Raw genomic sequence first — 22,564 nt, 5'->3', positions numbered from 1 at the left:
AGAAGATGAGTGATATCTATCTCTAAGTTTCATTTTTCTTTTTTTATCGCTTGTCCGTTGCGGGATATGTATAATCGATATAATTTATTAGCGATGTAAATTGTTTGCGGGTAATGCAAAGGAGGGTAGGCCATCAATTTCAACGTCCTTAATTGTTAAGGGTTTCTATACAAGTTGCCAAACTCATATCAGTGAAATTTGGCTTACGAGCTTATGTTGAGTCTGCTATCAATTGAACGTGCAGGGCACTAATGGTACAATATTATTAGTGTTTCGGCTGTATGTTGGGTAAAGGTAGATATCGTTGCTAACAAGGTGTGAGCTGTGGAAGATGTGGGAAGAGGAGCTAGGAACCTAAATTTAGAGAAATCATTTGATAATTTCTTTGGTTATTACTGTCCATCTGTATAGGTCAATAGGACGTAAACAAATGTTTTCGGTTTTACGCACGTAACTGTGTGTCAGGCTGTTGTTTCCAGCACGAACATAATTTGATATTAGTGAGAGGAGCGTTGCCGTGCACGTAATCGTCACGCAAATAATGAATGATGTCTTGTAAAATACATAACCCTTTTCCTGTGGCTAGCATACACAATAATTATAAATGCCACTTTTCTTTGTAATTGTACCGTTCGCCGTCAAAGTATGATTAGAATACATTCCGATTTTACGTGAACCCCATATTAATGACGTGTGCTATTTTGGCAGACAATTAGAAAAGGTCAGACTTTTCTTTTCTCTGATCAATATCATCACTATTACTGTAATTATCGCTGAGATTAATTATTTGAAACGAAAGGTTTCCCTAGCCATCTCGTTATCAATTACGTACTGTAGTCAGCTTACGCGACGGAGGTATCAATGAAAAAATCGCTCGCTTAACGAACAAACTAAACGTCAAGTTCTAGCACGATTCGATGATTGTTTCTATTCCCGAGGATCGTTAGCACAAAAGCATCGGCTACCGATGAAAAACGAAAAAAAAAAAATAAAGCCATTGCTTTTCTTGCGGAAAGCAAGCTTATCAATTGGTTTTATTTTGAAAAGGTGCTGCTATTGACAAATACACATGCAGGTCAGCCGTATATATATATAACATACAATAAAAATGTATATATATATATAAGACTTTGCTAAACGACCCATATCGATTGCTTGAAGCAAAAAAAAATCGGCTTTATTCAAGCACGTATTTATTTAATTTAAGAATCGTTGATGTGTGTGAAATTATCTAGGAAAGTTACGGAGACGGAAAGGCTATGAAGAAGTTAGGGAAAAAATATCACTACTGAACTCAAATGGGAACGGAAGCTCGGCCGGCTTTATGTGTATGATATGGTTACTTAAGAGTAAATGGCCAGGTAATTAACGGTTGCTTGTTCGACTCAGCCCGGTGGTGCTTGCTTCGTTGAAATTGTTAAAGAAAATCCCTTAGAAAAATCGCTCAACCACTCTCCCTCAGTAGCTAAAAAATAGAAATTACTATCACACGGTAATTTTCCTATGACGATACATAAAATATAGTAGAATGACAATTTATAACCGAGTAATTTTAGCTTCAATAGCCGCATTGGTTTGACGTCTATTTGTCTATACGTAGAGCTTCTTAAATGGCTATTTTTAGTTTCGTCAATAATAACCACTTAGCGAAGTCTTTATCTGATAGAAGAGTTGACGTTTAGCAGACGACATATGCAACTATACGGTATAACTAATCTTTTCTTCAACGACGACCAGATTAAGTTGAATTGATTGAAGCTTTGAGAAACAATCGGTATGCTGACTGGTGGCTAGAAGGAGCCTAGATTCGAACGAGTTATATCTGTCATAGGTAAATATATTGATGACAGTTAAACACTGCGAGCAGAAGATCGCCTCAGGCTCACGACGAATCGCGAAACATTCGGCAAGGATGCCAGATGCATACATTTCCAAATAAAGATGAGCGGTTTCTCTCATCCAAACGAGAAGTGACAGCGAGCGACAAGAAAAACGCACGACTTCGAATAGCATTAAGTGTTGTTGTTGTTGTTGTCTCTGTCGTCGATGATAATTGTGATTCGTATCAATACCCACTAGCGCCCTTGAGTATATATCAAACCTATCGGGTTTAGTATCGTAGATGTGACCTTGGTTATCTTTATTATATCATTTACAACGACACTGATGCTAGTTCTGTTGATACAGACACTAAATCAGTGGATAGAGAACAATTATTTTTTCTGTAAAATGGCTACTTGAGTATGTCTTAATAGTCAATTAACTTGCGATGGGTATCGTAGGCAAAATATTTAGCGGTTGCCGCAACCTGCCGTGTTTTAACTATTTTCATATAGTTTCAATTTTAAATTCATTGTAGAGTATTCGTTATATTCGTAAAGCAAGCTAAAGGACTAACAGGATCAAAGGTAAAGCCTTATGTTGCATGTCTCGTAGAAGAGGCACAATATGAACCCAAGCCTTCAGCGAAATTCAACGCTGGACATTCTCTTTGAGCGGCTCCGTGCACATCCAATTTAATGGAAAACCTACAAATTGAAGTACCTCAATGGATTTTTTTGCAAGCGGACCCAATAACATGATCCTTCGAGGTATAAAGTTTCAGACAAAAAGAAAGAGATATTCTCAATGGGATGCCTTGTCACAATACTGCGTGCCAAAGGTAATCGTTAAATTTACCTGTGGGTCTCTAAAACACAACGCTCCAAATGATATTGATTATTGGTATTTTCGTGAAAACACACATTTTTACCCTCCTTCTCTAGAGCAGACATAATGTCTTATTTCGTAATGATCGCCAACGAGGCATTTATCGTACAATATGAAGTTTGATTATCTTTTCCTGTAAGGAAAAGTTCCTGTATGACCATATTGACTTTTCTTCTTTGAAGGCGACAACACAGAAAACGAACGAAATTCTAGCTACGCTTCAATGTAACAATTGAACGACTTTTTTGCCGTTCAAATTAATCGAAGTACTGAATTGTGTGTATTGTTGAACCGTAAAGATGCAACGTTCCTCAAATAAAGAATTACAAAGTTGTAACCGATGCATTTCCTTCCTGATTGCAATTATGACCATTTTATGCTGATCTGGCTAGCAAGCCTATAATATCACCTTTCAACTAGAGGGAAGCGTTCTAAGATTGCGCTGTCTTTGAACCTCTCAAGCGAACCAGTGCCTGAGTCGTGCATCTCCGACTATACCTTCTTGGGCCACGTTACGACAAAAGTTGCGCTAAAATTTTTCGTCGTCTATTTATTGCGTGCCGTATCACTAGCGTTTGTTTGTTTGTTTGTTCCTCTCACACGATGAAACAAGCTCCGTCCAGTAATGGTTCGTGATGAGGGTTGGCTTATATCTTTGTAGATTTATAGCTTTCAGCTGGCACTCGGATCGAAGAAACCATTTCTTCAACTGAACATCGCAAATGAAGTGGCCGTGGAGTCCTGCCGCTGTTATACTCCCGCGGAAGTGAGCTAAAAGTAAGCAAGGCGCAAATTTTATATCGATTGCCTATCGGAGCTTAGCTGTTTACCAGGAGCATGAACAACCGTAGCTGGATTTCCCTGTTGAAATCGCGTGCATTGACAAAAATTCATACCTTCATAGGCCATCTTAGGTATGCCATGAGAAGAGGTAGCAAGACAACTTTCTCTGCAAAGCACAGTGGCCAGATGCGTTCCTTCCAGCGACACACTGAGTACCGGTGCGTACTATAAGCTGATAGTATAATTCGTTTTACAAATGTGTCAGCATGGTTCTTATCTATTTTCTTCGCCTATATATATATATATATATATGTATATATAGGCGAAGAAACTCACAGGCGCACAGAAGATAACTGTGCGATGATTAGACTAGGGTTGCTGATAGGGGCATCAACAGTTATGATCACTAAACCTTGCTTCAAGAAAAGCAGATGTAGGAATGTTCTAACAGGTCATTTTGCTTCAATATCACTTGGAAGCTTTCCATAGCCACATGTAAACTGAAACGATGACTTTTTCCACAACCTTCTATTGGCTCTTTAAACTGGAATTCCAACGTAAATTAAAAATTTTACGGTGATCTATTTTCACCGGGCATCGAAATACCACGACATATCATAGTCCTTAGCCGTTGACATCTTTTAGGCAGACCACTGACATACCGGACCCGTCCTTTTACCGGATTCATCCACCCGCCGAACAAAAAAGAAAAAAAAAAAAGCTATTTCTTTGTGTGCACTGTTGCATTACATATCTTTTCGAGGGTTGTCAAAGGCACCTTGAAAGAATATTTTGATAGAGCGGAAAGAAGAATCAATTAGTTTTCTGTGTTCCAATTGTATTCTCTTCACTGAGCCCAAAAGTTCATGGACATTTCGGTCAACTGAATTTATTCCTAAATTTGATAAGTATGTGGCATTTTTCTTACACAGAAAGAGCGGAATGTATCTATTGTTTTTTTAATAAGTAAGTACCTCGATTTAGACAAATCGGTATAATTTGTATATTTTTGTAAAAATTTGTCAAAAAAATAAATTTTTACGCACATTTAGAGCACATTTAAATTGATACGGTCCCGTACTTTTTACTAAAGTAAATTATCGGAATGTCAAAAAAGTATTGACGGTTTTAACCTAAAATAGAGGTAATTATTATTATTATTTTTCTTTTAATAGTATTGATACATCAGCTATGCGGTATTTTGATCGATGACTCTCTACCATTTTTCTGGTAACACCATAATCTCACCACTGTAGAACCCCTATGTTTGTGGATGAAAAACTGCGGCACATAATATTATATATTTCTATAGAAAATAATCTCATTAAGGGAGTTTGGCAAAGATCGTGCGAAGGTGCGAGAACCGGGTTTTACGGCGGATGCATTAAAAATTCCCATCCAAGTTCTTCTAATTTTTGCCGGACAGTTAAGGATGTATGTGGTGCGACATTGTCGTGGTGGAAGACAACGCCTTCTCTGTTCATTAGTTCCGGCGATTTTTTTTCAACGGCCTGTTGTAACCTTGTTTGTTGTCGACAGTAGAGATTCTCATTGACCGTTTTGCCAGGCCGTAGCACCTTATGCTACACGATTTTTTCCAATTCCATTAAACACATATCATCACTTGCTTTGGTCTAGGCCTTGTTATGGACTATTTGTTTTTTTATTTGCGAATTATTGTGGTACATAATTTCCTTTTCATCGCCTAAGATCAATCGCGTGTTTCGATTTCATCATGTCTGCGCAGAATTTTTGCGGACGCAAATATGATCCAGTGAGTTATTTTCAGTCACCTCGTGTGGCACCCGAACATCGAGTTTTTTTTTGCAGCCAGCTCTCTTCGGGTACTCTTGAACTATTTGGTGATGGTTGTCTAGTTCCTTGGCGATACCATGGCGATCCACATGTCGGTCTTGTCCAACTTTCGAAATAATTCAATAATTTTTGTTCGTTGTTAGTTTGCCATCACGAGGAGCACTTATTCAACGAGAGGTAATTTTCCGAACGGAAGCGACAGAATCGTATTTGCGTAGCAAATTTTTTTATGGGTTTTCGCAACATTTGTACCTTTAAAGTACAGCAATTTTTTGTTAGAAATCTTACTCATTTTCAAGGCCCAATGCCTCAAACCTAAATTCCATCAGCTTCAGCGCATCTAATGCTGCCAAATCTCAGTTCTCTTCAAATAAGATCAACGCAGACCTAATAAAAGTAATATCGCCTAATTGGTATACGTGACTTTAAAATATCGAGCGTAAAAATGGCAGATGAATCGCGTAAATTTTATTTCAATTAGAGAACAAAGAGAATCATACCGTCCCTGTAGAACGAATCCCTTCCGTCTGATTGGACGTTGTATCCAGCCTGCGGTTGCCATTCAAAGTCAGTCTTCCTCGCTAACCACTCAACCGCTGTTTCCACTGTTAAACAGCGACAATACACGTCATCTTTCCCTACTGTGTTTTGGCCTTTTTACCGGCCTTTGACTACGAAATTGAAACACAACAATGACAATAGTACTTTTTTTGATATGCTGCTTTGTTACCCTATGAAGACTGGAGTTATATACAGACAATATACATATATGTGTACATGTTTCCCCTTGTTCGCAGATGTAGACAGGTCTATAAATATAACGTTACTTGTGAAAGATTCCTGTCTATCCTTCGGCTGAAAGGGCTTACAGGTGCATTGCGAACAGCTTATAATAATACTCTTGCTTTACTTCGATGCCCTCGAATTTATTCGAGTTTTAAAAAAATAACAAATAGCTTTTGGGACATATTTGAAAAGAAATAAAACTTCGTTTTTTATTTTTCACTTTTTCGCAAAGCAATATTCCATTAATTTTTTTTTTATTGTTGAACACAACGCTGAAAGATGTGTCAAGTTTTTTTTTTTAATTATGAAAGCATGGCCTAGGAAATTAACATTAAGTGAAGTATGCTTGACAGCTGTATCTATTTCGCCACCTTTGTCAGGCTAGTAATGCCGTGTCGTTCACGGAGCAGACTTCCGGGTACTCTCAAATATGTCGTTGAAACACACGTCTAAGTGTGCCTTATAGGGTTAAACCTTCGAGCTATCACGGAGTAACTGTTTATATCGTCATATTGATCGGCACTAGACACAGGACGGCCCTGTCAAACTCCGCGAAGAGGGCGCCAATACTAGCAGATGGAATCGCGAACAATTAATAAATAGAATTATTATAAAAATATACCACACGAACTAATTCTCATAGTAACACAAGGGATCCTCAAATCGCTCGCCCGCAAAAATAAGCAAGCTACAATAGGTAGATTTTGTTAAATGTGTTCCTCATTTGACTTGTTTCAATTGACCTCTCTTGTTTTTGCGATATAAGTTACACACATGTTGTAGAGACATGTTATTGCCTTGGAACCCAGTGGTGCGCTGTGTGCTTATCATAAACCGACCGCTTCGAATTTTTGCAAACCCACTAAGCACTCGGACATAAATGCTCAAGTAATAACCAGGTTATTGACTATTCATATATGTGTTTAAAACTAGTTTTTGCTCGGCAATGGCAAGCAGCGAGTGGGAAAATTCGTGTGGTCCAATAGGTCAGCGAACAAGTACTCAACTGAGACTTCAACGCGGTGTAGTCCACTTTTAATCGCTTAATTGTGTTTTCAGATGATTTTTCATCCACAAAAGGACACCTTTTTCACGAAAAAAAGAAAAGTAATAATTAAGTGCTACTAAAGCCTTAATTACATTTGCATTTTAAAGGTATATATAGATCGAGATCTCGATTAACCGCACCACCACCATCAGACGTTCGAGCTCATTCCTACGACTTCCGAATGGATAACTGGTTTACTAAGTTCTACGTATGATCGAAGCCCGGAGTGAACATTACTTGCCACACAAATTATGCACAATTTCTATATGAACAGGCCGTAACAATTGTGCTTCTAGACGCCGTGAGAAGCTCCTATAGTCCTATATCTGTACCGCTCTTTTTTATTATTGGATTTGCGTGGTTTTCCTCGAAAATGCTTTTGACAGATCGTCATATTTGAGATTTGCAATTTCCAAAGAAAAAAAACTACGTGACTTTTGATAGTGAATGTATAGTTTTTATTGTTGTTTATGTGTTGTTTTTAAATTGTTTCGCTTCAGCTCGAAACTCGTTGTTGCACCTACAGCTTGTTTATCAAAGGCATATTATTACTATAGAGAACGCTATAAAAGCAACGCGATAGAACGCATCTTTCCCTATCTGTAAACTGTAAATATCACTTATCCTGAGATTTTTTACTCGTCGAGCCTGGTGAATTAGGCAAAACAGCTGTGAGTTCAACAGATACTGTACCTATATAATTAAATTAATGAAAACTTTAGCTAAGCGCTGTTATTAATACAAAATGTGTATTCTAACTTGTGGTATTGGGCTCATCGCTCGTAGCAGAAGTAACTTCCCTACCCGACAAACAGAATCTAAATTCTACGTTCGAACTGGTCGCATTTGTTAACGATTTTCGATGAAGTTTTAACACATGCTTTACTACGAGTGTTACTTTACTTTAATACGTATGTTTAAAAGGAAGAATAGGAAGTTCTTTCACTTTCGCATACTAATTCTACACATTCTGCTAGATTTTGGAACACGTAAACGGCAGTCTAGACCTTTCTAGACGCTCAGCCACACCTAGCCGAGGCTGCCGAAGCACCTGATCATTTGTCTGGCGTCTTTGAAGTTGGCATCGTCATCATCACAAAGTAATAGACGTATTACAATCGTTTGCACTGGAAAAAAAGGAAAGGGCAAACACATTAATCTGAGTCTGATTTTGGTTCTATGCTTTCTGTATCAAGCACCGTCTCGGCAGTGGTTTCACAAGCTTGCGAGGATCGTACCAAGTTGACATAGTGAATATCTAGTACGTAAGACCTAGCGCACAAAATTCTCACCATGTCCGGACGATGCGGCTTTTTTCCCGTGGACGCTTTCAGCTCCAAATAGGATAACTGTGCCTGTTAACATAACTATAGCTTAAATGTAACTATACTAACTGGCTTTATGACCGGTCTTTGTCGCAAGACGAATGCAATTCACTCTAGCTTAATGAATCATCCTATGCGAAACAAATCGGACCTTTTAAATGCTATCTCTTACCCCCAAAATGGCGTTCATTTAGCTAAACACTGTAGATACTCAGCTCGTGCAAACTTTTTCTTACCGCCAAAACGCCTCGTATAACCATGCTCGACCAATGATCGCTTTTAATAAAGAGTTGCTAATTTAACGTACCGTTCGTTAACCACCGGTACGGCACAGGATGTCTAAAGTGGACTCGACAACACTAGCGCTTAACTATTTCAGCTGAAAATGTGTGACAATTTTTTTTTAAACGTTTATGTATAATAAATGTCCAGCATGTCTTTTCAAATACGACTGACAAAATCGAAGAGTCCAAACATTACGTCTACGTAAATATAACTATTATGGCCAGTTATTTATAGGCAGTCTCCCAAAATGGATGAAATTTGGTCCTGGATGACTTCTCGTTTTATGGCCTAATCCGAGATAAATGCTATGCTTACTGCATTGCCGATTTTGTCACTTTATTTATATGTAATTTCTTTATAACTTTTTCACACTGGAGAATCATGTGGGTTACGCGTAAGGGTTGTACCGATATCTACATGAGTATGACAATTACAAGCGTTCCCTGCCACTGAAAGCATTTCCTAACATCAGAACCATCCATAGGAATGAATACACTTGTCCTCGATGACTTTTCTGTTAGGTATTTTGTGCGAGCTACCTATAGCGCTAAGCTTTACCTTATTCAAGTCTACACTATACAGAATCATGCTTGCAATCGACAGTTGTACCCTGCATGAAGGGGCCGCGAAGCGATCTTGGAAGACAAACAAACAACTAATAAGAGCGATCAAAAAAAGCGTGCCCAAAACATATTTTCATACAAATGCTACACGTATCAACGCATAAAAGTCCTATCTGCCAGTCGCCTTAAAGCAATGAAGAACCTATTACTACGGGAGCTGTCATCGTAAAGCACTAGCGCCCACTTTTATATGAACTTCACTTGAATTCTCCCTCATTGATCTATTTTCATCACAGACATAACAAATACAGTGCTTGATGTTGGTCACTCGCTTTTACTGGATTACTGCGCATGCCACACCAATCACGAACGCCGGTTTTTTTCTTACTAGCGCAGGTCTTTGCAAAAATCATACAACTCCTACAAACTTGCCGTTCTGTTTTTGTGTTACGCTGCTTTTGTTCTAGTCAGGCGGTTAACCCAACTAATCACACAGCTTATGGTGCCCCCCATCTGCCAGGGGAGGTATGCTAGCATCATAGAGAGTTGCAGCCATAAGCTCTATGGTGCGCAGCGGACGTGCGTCTGATGCCACTGCCTTCTTAGACAGATCCTCGAGCGTCGATCGAGAAGGATTAAATAGATCCAGCTTTTGTTGTAGTTGTTGTAGGCTCTGATCTTACTGTTGTCGATTTAACGTACTGCTGACCAGTGACCCTATTACTGCCGATGGCAAGAATTCTGTCGCTGCTATTGCCGGATCCGTCCATTTACGTTGAATAGATCATGCCTAAAATTGGTGTTGTACCTCACCGACTCGCGGCAGTATTCGTGCATGTTGCGGCCGCTTTCAGCATGAACCGCGTCCATGACGGTTGGTGTCGCTTTGAGCCCTTCGCACGGCTGACGGTCGTCTTCCCTATGGCCAGCGGTCATAGTATGCGAATGTGAAGTAGGAGCCACTCGGAACCAGTAGCCTGCTGCAGTTGCAGCTAGCACTGCCACGGGCGCTTCTAATGCTGTTAGTGACTGCACACTATATGACTATAAGCGCTGGTGCCGCCGCTACTGTCTAGCCGTGTCTGCCTGAACGATTTACGCGGAAGGCCCGCCTGTAGTGAGGGGCCGTCCGCTGGAAGGCGGAGCCCAAGACCCAGCAGCGCTCGACGCGGGGGGCCCGAGCCGCAAGCGTGTTTGTTCTACAACTCCTGAATGAATACTTCGTTCGGAAAACACCAAGTGTGTGTGATATTTACTACTGAAAGCAGCGGTCGAGCACGACAACCTAGAGGCGTGAAACGCTATAGTTGGGCACGTATTATTTGCTGAAAAGTTGTCCCAGATGTTCGCTGCCTGCTTACTTTTAAAGTTGCTAGCAGGAACCCGGGTCATAGAATGACATACATAGGGTATATGTGAATTTGTTTTTTGTTAAAACTTGCTACTAGTCAAAGGTGAACATATTTTCGCGCCAAACGTAACGAAAGATGAATGACGTAATTTGCTCGACGGAGCCAACATATCCAAGGATTATACGAATGTACAGTTAATTATATTGTGTTCGCGCCTTGTGCTACAGAGATTCGTATTTAAATAATATTACGTATGTGGGCCCCAGCTTGTTTTGGAGCTATTACGTGGAAAAGAAAGAACGCCTTGTGTCAGCACACTTGAAAGCCCAGCTACTATTGGCCCGTTCTTATATGATTGGTGTACAATAAAAATTATGCTATTCGATTCGTGACTCTACGGTGTCGTGTCACCCTGGGAAAACATGAATGTGTTAGCCTTGCATTTGTGAATTTCACCTCTGGGCTCATAAAGCAGACGAAAGAAAACAACGAAAATGGCCGAAAAAGATGAATTGTGTCGGCACTCGAGTGCCTGTAGTGCCGGAAGCCAGACAACGGAACGAAGCTTTTTGTCGTCCACGTCTACACCGGACCCTAATGCACCTTCGAACTACGGTGCGAAGTACACCGGTGGGGACAATACGCACCAAACCGCTACTCCATCGACCTCAACAGATTCGACGGTGTTTCAGGGTACCACACCACAAGAGCCTATCGGACGGTACAAAAGATCCAAGAGTGTTGTAGACACATTGACTAGGACTAATTCCTTGCTTAGTTCTGGCGACGAAGAGGAGCACCTTTCATCGATACGACGCGCTCGAGCACGCAGTTTTGATCAGAGGCCCCGGCGGCCCCGCCGAGAGCAGCGTTCGATGTCAGTCGTGGTCGGTCTAAATGGGCAGGTGTGGACTCGGGAAGGTACGGATAGACCAGAGGAAAATCAACATGCCAATAATGTGGCCATGCATGAAGAGGTGGTTGAAACAATGGCTCAAAATTATTATCCGGAGGGCGGATGGGGCTGGGGTATTTGCGCTTGCGCCACCTGGATACATATACTTCTTGTTGGTGGACATCTTGGTGGAGTGGGTACGCTTGGATTTATTACCATGGAAATCTTTGAAGGAGTGTCAACTTTCGCTTCAGGTTAGTTACACTAAGACAGACAGATAGAACCTGCCCCACTTAAACTTTATTGAGTAAGTTACATATATTCTATCTAATACTAGTTTCTTGAAGCCCTTAGATGCATTTTTTTTGTCCGGGCACTGATATCGATAACTCTATATTTATATGCTTGTTTATTGAATAATTTGAATCATCATAGTTGAACAACTCGCATTTGTACACGGCAATCCTTTGTTGCCATTGAACACATCGTACCGATATAACAAAACCTACTTGATACAGTGTAGGAATGGTTTACGCAGGGTTATAGAGAAGTAAAAACGAGCTGGTTTAATGTCTGGGGTAAGGCGTGTTGCTGCGAAAGACAAGCGATTGTCCTAATATTTTATGGGGTTGTAGACCAGCGTCAATTATTAAACATTTTGGATTTGGTGTTTGGTGCTGAATCGGTTAAGCATTGGTTTAAATTAGACTAGACCTTCCAGTACGAAATGAGGTGTGCCGATGCCTGATTTTGAGCCTAGATAAACTGAAGTGTTTCCGGTTCTAGATGCCTAACGCGAAAGTTACCTCCTAAGCTTAGTTACATGCAACAGGCTAAGTCAATTAAAATTTGCGAACGCGATTCCTGTCATCTGGCGATTAACTGGGAATTAACAGATTATTCACGCATTTTTCTAATGTTTATTATATCTAGCAATATTCATTTCGCCTTCGGCCTACTAGAATGGTAGCCTGCTTCCAAACTGGCTCGTTTACACGTTTATTTTTTCCTTTGAACAAAACCAGACTAATGAAAAGTTATGGACTTCTAAATGGGTGCCGATATGATACCTATACTTCACCCATCGGTCGTGACCTAATTTTTCGGGCGCCAAATAAATAAAATCGGAGAACTAGGAAGGTATCAAAACACCTTCCTCGTTTTCCGGTTAGCTAACGTAATGAATTTCTCAGCTTACTGTAAGATTTTACATCGTTTTGACGGTTGTATAGACAGTCCGAGCAGACAGAGCAGAACGAGCAATTTTCGCAATGAGGCGTACTATGATGTCGCTATGACCGTCTCCCCGTTTTCTGCGTATACTCCTATAAGCTTATCACTGTGGGCTATTTTACGTGAGTTAGCAAGCGATCGTCTCTACAATCATGGACCGTTTATGACCAGGCCCTGCACCATGGTAATGTTCAGCCTATCCGTCCAATGGCGGACTCGTTTGTCTCGCCAAAAAGCCATCGAAGAGGTTCGAAATTTCGACAGGCAACTGTCGGTAGTCGACCGCCAACGAGATTCGTGCACTGCTGGCCTATTGTAGAACAAAACTTACCGATTTGATCCGTCGTAAATCCACTGAGTGTTTCAATCGCTTCTTATGTAGAGCGTACCTATGAAGTTGTCAAAATCGACGTCCATCATCAGCGAAGTGCTTAGCAATGCTAGCGCGTTAATGATCCTAACAACTGTGACGGATTATTATCAGCAATGTAAAATAATTATGTCGCAGCATAAAGCTGGCCGGCCGTGTTTTATGTGAGTATTCCGATAAAAGTATAGAAACAGTTTTATCACCTTCGTTGCATAATAGCCCTTCTTCGACTTGAGTGAAACGATGACCTAAATCTAGTTAGATGTTTAAGCTTACGCCGAAGAAAGAAGAAAATGGTCACTCACTCACTCACTTATATGATTCATATATTTCCTATTTGCATATGAGGATCATTATTATAATTTATTATACTCGTGTTATTCACGTACACACAAACGAAGCATAGCGGGTCGTGTTAAATATATGAGCACTCAACAGTAGCGTTTCATCGATGATCCAATCGCATACCATTTATGGGGCCATACGAAAAGCGTCCGACGGGCCTATATGTGTGTAGAATAAATAAAAAAAACAAAAAAAAAACTAATAATTTGTATTCCGAAAGTAACCAAATAGCTTACAAGGTTCGTATTATAAATGTTCCCCTTCATCAGTTAGCACCAGCGAAACCTGGCAGTTAGAATGGACAATTCCTGCGTCTGCGGCTATATCCATGGCCTTGGAGTTCAACAATATCACGAAATCTATTCTATTTATCAGTATTTTCACTCTATCGTTAAAACCCTTACTTCTGATACAACATGGTGAATTCTGTGATGATTTAAACGAAAAATAATGCGTTCCAAAAGGTAAGCATCAAGGTTACAGACGAAAGTTACAGAGAAAACTACGAAGACTGTTACGAAATTATTACAAAATATATTTTTTTTATTCAATCACGTGAAGTGATCCATGAATTCACGTGATTAAACAAAAAATTGAACTTTAAAAACTGAAAGATGCTAACACAATTGGGTTGCGGTTTAATAGGAAATAATCATGTCTTTGCTGGTCGTAAAGAACGTAAGTTTTTTGGCAGCTTTTGACTTTTCCCATTTGTGCACTTCTGCACTTAATTCTTTGGTTCGAAATTTGGCAGTTTCCTTCTTTTAGCTGATTCTTTTGCAAGTTATAGGGGTTTGGAATCCTTTTGCTCGCTACTATAGAAACCTTGAGGTGTGTATTTTTTTGTCGTTATTATGCAAGCTCTGTATGTATTTCACATCTCTGTTTTTTAGTTCAGTATCGCCGGTAGGCATAATTCTATCAGACAGACGGCTGGCTGGCTGGTTGGCTTTCAGCACAAAACGAAGTCTGGGTTCGAGCCAAGACTATAAGGTGTCCCTAAGATTAGCAGGCAATACGTGTTCCACTTACTTAGCCTTATTTCTCCTCAAGGAAGTCTTTTTCTCTCTGTTGAAATACGTCTTTTAGTGAGAAAAAGATGTTTGGAAGCTTTACGCGGATGCCTCGATTAATCATTGACAAATGCAGAGCAGTACTTTTTTGAATGGTTCTGTGTTCATCGCACGGTTTACACTTCGGTGAAGGTCACCTGAAGCTGTTTTTTGAAAAGCTATATACTCTACGTTGTCTTTTTGATTTTCTTGCTAAAAAACAGACAAAAAGGAAAACGGAAAATATACAGACGACTTGCTAAAAGGCAATGTGGGTATATTATAGCGTTGGTTAAGGTTAGTTTCAGCTTTTTTGTGCTGGACCTTTCCATTTGAAGAATAAACCCCGTTTCAGACGATTGCAAGGAGCCAGTGGCTATGATCTGGATCCTCTGTTACGTAAAAATAGTTTGGCCTGCTCAACTCAACAGCTCCTTGCACAGATAAAGGTTAGTGGCAGAACTTGCTTGCATGTACGAGGTAATTAATTAAAGATAATAAAGTGGGCACCACAAGAGCTTAGTGAAACTGCCATTGGCATCGTTCGCCATACGCCTCTCATCGCTCTTAGAATTTAAGAAAAAATGTGTTTTTTTAAGCATGTACCAGAAATAAAAAAGGCTTTTCACAGCAATGTTCTATGTAAAAAAAAAGCACAGTTAATAATAAAGCAGCCTTAATAGAGATCTCAAAAGACTAGGTGACATCTGCAGCGTAAAGCTTTACTACAAATTTCGAAAACGCGAGCAAATAATAAAGGCAGAGAGATTCAGTTTCGACTTAGCTCGTCAAACTAACAACATAAATACATGTAAGGGAAAAAATGAATAGTTTTTTCAAAAAAGACAGCGCGAAGCCGTTGTGTGGCAACATTTCATTCTATCGAGGCTTAGGGACCAGGAGAATTTAACGTCTGGCTTATAGCCCAGATCTTGTTTTATCGGATTTCAACTGTTTGAGTTTCCACAAACAAGAGGCGGATGTCTGAAAATTCCTCTATCATTGAATTACTACCATGAATGTCCCTTCATTGGCCAAGGGATTTGTCTGGCCGCATACGCGGCGTCTCAAGGTTACAAGGGGCCGATGAGATTGCATCGACAGGCGCGTATCTGGTCCTGCAGAGACACAAAGTAAGCTAAACTATATTAAATTGCTCTCTGGTAGACGCAATTTTAGATAATAGCTTAGAGTCCGCATTTTGACAATATCTGAATAAAACAGCGATTTGAAGTCTAATGAGCGTCACTAGTGGCCTTATTTGCTACAGCGGGCTACACGGGGAACCATATCGTATTCTGTCCCCAGCTTGAGCTTCTTGGTTATCTAGATAGTTAGCTAGTGGAGGTCTACACGAGGAACTGATACATCCGCTTACGGCATACGTTGTAGTGGTTATGGACCCGAAGCGAGTCAAGGCGGTAGAAAATCAGACGTTGGTATTTCATTCGAGTAGCTCAGACCACTCAGGGCAATATTTCAGGATAGCAATATATGCATGCAAGCTGCACAATCAAAAGATGGTACCAGCTTAGGGAAAGCTAGTGCTTGGGGATGAGAGCCCGCACATTTTTCGTACGTCTTACGAAAACGCCTAATTTCCACTCGCTGACTGACGGTAGCAAGGCGTGACTAGCGCAGGTAGCGTGGGTAGGGCCGAGGTTATTTGCTCATAACGCTATAGCTTCTCAAAAACTCATGCAGCATTATATGATACGGGCGCTGAAATGATCGTCCGATACGTTTCGGTGAAGTGGCTTGAGGGTCAATCGATGATGTGATCGATGTTCAAAGTCCATCTGTTCACGCCATCGGAGATGGCTGGTCGATTTTGTCGATTGATTTATATACTTGTTATTAACATATAAAGTATATGCTGAACCATCCGAAATAAAGCATTCGTAATAATTGTAATAGAAAGTATTAGATATTCGTGTAGAATTGTTATAGTATCGGGCACAAGTATCAAAGAGCTGTTCGAAGCTTTCGGTCGAAAACTTCTAAGTTGAAAAAGCTAATTGTTTCGATCGAATTTTGACGTCTGGTTAAGAGTTACTTTAGAGAAGTTTCACTATACTTATTGTTAAGTTTAATAAACGTCAGCTTATCTGAAGCTGATATACTAAAAACGTTTGAATGTATCCGTCTACCGAGCAAGCATCAAGTAGAGTTTTCAATTTGACAGATGTACCCATTTTCGATAAAAATTACGTTGATAATTTAATATAAGTTCGAAATCGAGATTAATTGATGCAAAACGATCTTTTTTAGAATTATGTTTATTGTTATTATGCAATGATTATCTAATTAGGGAATGAAGTGTAGCAGCGATAATTGTTATGTAACGGTTAGTTGAGGAACTGCTCTCTGTTACGTCTTATCAATAATTGCGATCAGTGGGGTAGTTAAATATTGTCGCTGAAGTAAAAATCAGCGTTGTGGTCGCTTTTGGTAGAAATTAGACATTGTGGTATCTATCAACAGTAGCAGCGTGATGCGTAGTACTGACCGAGGAGACAGCCCCCTAATGGAAAGCTCTGCGATAGGGCAAAGAAGACTTTCGAAAGTTTGTAAAGAACGGGAGCATGTGTGTTAAATAGATCGGAAGAGATCGCTATCTTCCATGGCAAATACCGATGTCGATCTTTGATCTTTTGTCGAACTTGTGAATAGCTTACTTTAAGTTACCCAAAGAGACACGTCGATTGCGGATATTTGCAGGTTGTTCTTATAAGCAACACGGTCATCGCGAGACCTATAAATGTCAGTGGACACATAACAGTTAAGCTTGTGGCTAAGTGACCTGGAGTTGAGTTATCTAGAAGTTTTAAGTTGTAAGTCCACAGTGCTTGGACAAGATAAACATTGGAAGTAATCTGTAGCAGTGCACGTCTAAGAGTAGGTTCTACGCATAGCTGGCACGATTCTATCAAAGCTTCGTCAATGAGATATCAACAAAAAAAAAGAAAATACATTTTGTGCGTGTTCACCAGTGCGTTATCGATAGTAATTTCAAATAGAAGGGATGTAGTCTTTTCTGCTCACTACTGCCGTGAGTCCGTGCGTTCAGTGCCCGCCCATCGTTTACTGCTGCATTGCCACAGCAGCATTGAGACCAATGGTAATGTTCTAACAACGAATCTTTGAACTCATAACTAATACGTAACCATGGAGACGAAACGATCAGTTATGTACCTCTGTTCCTCTGATAACACGGTAATTGATGAGCACCGAGTTTAACACACCTACTCTTGCTATCTGCCAAATCCGGTGCAATATCTGACGTACTTTCTTAAAGACTTCAATATTTATTATAACACTTCTATAAATTATGCGCAAGTTCATTGTTAATTACATTTGTACTATTAGTAATGTTTTACGTAGGGGTCATTTTTTCGTCTTGTTCGATTTTGCTATGAGACTGAAAAACAGAATCCAGTGCTTGTTTAGTACTCCGGACTATCCAGACCCAATTGTTAGAGGAATCTATCCTAGACTTTTTATTTACCTAGAAATCTATACATTTCGAGTGAAATTATATGTATGTTTTCGTGGGACTTTATATATATATATACATAAAAAAAAAAAAAAAAAAAAGGTATTTCGTGCAGTTAGTGAGAAAGAGCGATGAACAAGATCTGTTCTGATACAGAACACGAAAACGTAGCTTAATAATAGATCAATTATAAATAAAGTGCTTAAGCAGTTTGACGGCACAGCAAAGTTTCAAAAAATGCTATTTACAGTTGGCACCCTTGTGTACCCCTTTGTTGCGCCCCGAGTTCATATGATAGTCAGAGTAATTATAGATTACATTATATAATTATAGAAGTCAGTCACAGTAATTCTACGTAAGGCAAAATTATTCGAAAAGTACCTGTTCACGCGCAAATGTTTCGTTCAGATCAGCCAGAGGAGTCGATAACTGTTCCTTTGGATGCTGCACACAACGAGTGTGAATGTGTCTATATCTGTGACCCAGCCCAACAAAATGGCTGCTTTACGACGTCGTACCTAATTGTAACCTTGTAATAATAACGATACATTCTATATGTTGGATTGCCAAATAAAAGTAGAGCTCGTTTTAAACTAAATCGAAAGCATTGTTAATATTTTTAAACTGAATATGGTTGATTTTTTTTACACCGTTTTGGCTGATTGCGGTCTGCCTTTTTTTTAGTTTTGAAAATACCATAATCTTGTCACAGTAGAGCTTTTGTGGTTTCTGGGCAAAGAGTGCGACAAATGACTTTTGCGTATCTCATTTGAAACGAAATTAAAATTATTCTGCAAAGACCAAAACGAATAAGAGTCTCAAAGAGTGCAAGATCAAAAGCTATACGGCGGACGCGTTAAGATCTCCTATTCAAGCTTTTTTTTATATCTTCATCGAATAGCTAAAGGTGTATGTGGTCCAGTTGTTATGGTAACTGACGACGCTTCTTCTATTCACTAGTTCCGGTCGATTGTAACGGTCTTATCAATTTTTTACAGTAAAGGTCCGAAACGATCATTTTTCAGGCGACAGCAGCTCATACTAAACGACTTCTGTTGCACCCCACCAAATGTATAGCGCAGCTTTCTTTGGCGTCAGTCTCGGTTTTACAACGGATTGTGAAACGCATTTTTATTTGCTCATTATTATCAAATGTGCTCGATGTTTTATGACCCGTAATCATTTCGTTGTGTTCCTCGTAGAGTTTTTTTTTTTTTTTTCACTTTGTGAGCGTTAATTCATGTGACACCTTAACATACATCGATCTCTTCTTTTTCCAACGTTATTCAAACAGTTTAGAACATCTTCGATGGTAGATGTTTAGTTCCTCTGCCATATCATCGATACTCGTGTCGCTTGCTGAACTTCGCAAAGCTTTCGATGGTTTTTTCCGTCGTTGATTAACCACCACAACGACCATTTTTCACATCAAAACGTCCAGGTCGTTCTTTCCGATAACGTATCCCAACTCACACTTTTTACGTGTTTGGACAACATTTACATTTTTATCGTAGTAAAATTCCAAAAAAATATAGTGATTTTTCTTCGAAAATTTCACTTATCTTAGAGGACCGTTGTCCTAGGTGCGAATACATGCATTTTACTAGTAAACTTAACCTTTGAACGCCTACCCGACGTGAGTCATGATACCTCATGTATATAACTTTAAAGCCATTTCAATAATTATTTATATATCAATTGCAGTGTATGTAATCATAGTTACTTATTAGCCCTATGCAATTAGCAGTATTCTCGCAGTGGAAGACCTTCTACTTTACTACTTACTATTTTATATCAGTATTTTCTTAAATGTGTATATGGAACGAAAGTTTATCTTGTTTAGCTACCCAGATTGTAGCAAGCTTACCTGTCTATTTATACAAAAGTCCGTCTCTGAATCACCTACTGCATGAAACTTCAAAACGCAACTTGCAATATTGGAAACATTTACGTATAGCAAAAAGCACTTTATCTGAACTTGGAAATCATTGAATTAGAGGAACTATTTTTCTTTGGTTAACGCAAACGTCGCCGTTTTATTCTATCTGCCGGTATTCCAATCACCGCGCCTTATTAGGACGAAACAGTGTGGCCCTACTAACGACGTAGAAATCAACAGTAATATAAATAACATGAAAACATGGACACTTAGTGCTCGTTCTCGGACTAAGTAACAACTTGCAAGACCTACCAACGGTCAACGAAGTCCCATTGACGTGTTATTGTTGGTTGTAAGGCAAGCCGATAGGTAACTGGTAATTAGTCTGACATTGGCACACGAATTCGACGTTCGGAGTCGACAGAGTCCCGATAGAGGTTCACGTTGAACAAACGGTGTCCGTATGATAAAGCGGAAGCGTTTCCGCTTGCAGCTAATGTTTCAACATATGCATTATTAGTAGTCATGAGTACCCTAATAACCAGCTTTAAAAATAATCGATGCCGACCTTCTGTAAACGATTGTTTTTTGCCAGAAAAAAAAATCGATTTTTCCTATTGTATAGAATCGACGTGACCATGGGTCCATATAGTCTTAAACTAGTACAAACAAGAAGGACTATAATGACCAGTGCGATTATGAGGAGAAAAAAAAAATGCTAATTAACGCTACAATTAAAACTGACCAATTTATGCAGTCAATGATCCAAAGAGTGAGCTTTTTTTGTTGTTGTTGTTGTTGTTGCTAAATAGTACAAGCGTAGGCTAATAAAATTGGGTATCATGGCGGTTTTCTTCGAGTGCACAACTCGTCGTTTTGAATAATGTAGCAAAATATTGGAACAGACGAACATTTAGTTCTCTCTGCCAAACGAGCATCCAAATGTCGGTTTAATGTCTTTGTTGTTCGGGTCTCAGCAGGAGCTTCGGGAATCGGATGGCTATGTAATTGGCCACCCTGGGGCGATCTGGATAGAGCCCAGACTATGGAAGCTTCGAGGAGTTATCAAGTGCTTCCGTTCGACACATAATGGATCTTTTTGTTTTGGTTCACTCTTCTTCAGGAATATAAACGATCCATTCAAAATGATTTGTCTGTTTAGACATTGCGAGATAATGGACCAAATCACTTTATATTCAGTTGCTGAATGTCTGTTTAAATCTTTTTGAAGAAAATAATCAACATTCTCAGTTATTCGCTCCTTATTACAAGCAATTTAAATATGTAGGGGGGATATTGTAGGCCTGTTAGGCGCATCTTTGCGTTAACTAATCTTAGAAACAAAAGCTAGCCTACTGGATGTTCCTGTCACGTTCCTTTTCATAATCACATCACTTGCAGTAGAGGTGCCTACGTTCTGCACACTAATACTCGTTCTAGTACGACGTTTTAATGTTTAATTAATCCTCATATTATATCTCACAGCATCAATACTCATAATCTGAAAGAGCATCGTTCTAGCATTATTTGATACTCTATTTCTTCAAAAAAACACGGAAAAAAGGACATACTAGCAAATATCAGAGTTCAAGCAAAACATGCTGTTCACGCCCTCGGTTAGACATAATTTATTAACAATTAAAAGAGGAAAGGAGAAAAAACGGGTTTGACGGGCGATTTTCTGCGCCAATGAACTCTGCTGTTGGCTTTTGTTGTTACTTTAATCCACTCCCTATGACATATTTAAAATATAACATATATAAAACTGTATTATTGATCGGAACGCTCCAATGAGTGGCAAAAAAAAATTTACAGCTGCTGCTTTATGGCTAACATAGCTAATGCAGTACTACTAATGAAAAGCGTGGTGTGTTTACCATTGCGCGGATATCTTACAAGATGATACGACTGACTGGCTGGCTGGCTGGCTGGCTGGCAGCCTGCAACGTATGTTTACGTAATAAAGACGTCAGTCACAAAAAAAGACTTGAGTCGTCTGCTTTAATAAAATTTCTTATATATATATATATATATATAGCGATGTCTTACCGTTCTGCCTTTGCGGTGAGTTGGGCTCTTTGAATTTGGTTAGCGTTTGTTGTTAAGCGTAGTCACCGTACCCTATTCAAATGTCTGTAAAAGAGCCTTCATGTATCTTTATTTTGAAGAGAAAGGGAATTTCTTCATCTTGTTAGAGATAGAAGCTCCTAATATATCGAGTTAGCAAAATGTTAATGTTATATGTGCAAAAAAAACTTATTTTTAATGCACATATCATAGCTTCTGTTTACTTAGGATATACTGTTCCGTCCCGCGGTAGTGTCGGCGGTGCTTTCGAATTTCGATTGCATAGTCCTACTTCCAGTTGCATTGGTTACTAGTAGTGATTTGCTATTTCCGTTGCCAGAAAACTACCGTCTGACATCGTGCTATCCCTGACATCTTGTCTGAGTCAGATCTTTAGCTCCGGAAGCCGTCCCATCGTTTTTTACGTCAATCGAAGCCCTTTGCTTACACTTGTTGCATCGATCATATCTTCACGTATATTATATATTGGAAATTAACTAGTTTATTTTTCTATGAATAAGTTGAGCATTTTTCAGCTGTTAATTTTTTTGCTGCATAGAC

The sequence above is a fragment of the Varroa destructor genome, unplaced genomic scaffold (genome assembly GCF_002443255.2).
Source record: "Varroa destructor unplaced genomic scaffold, Vdes_3.0 BEIS01000003.1, whole genome shotgun sequence".
Taxonomy (NCBI): domain Eukaryota; kingdom Metazoa; phylum Arthropoda; class Arachnida; order Mesostigmata; family Varroidae; genus Varroa; species Varroa destructor.
This window is presented reverse-complemented; position numbering follows the sequence as displayed.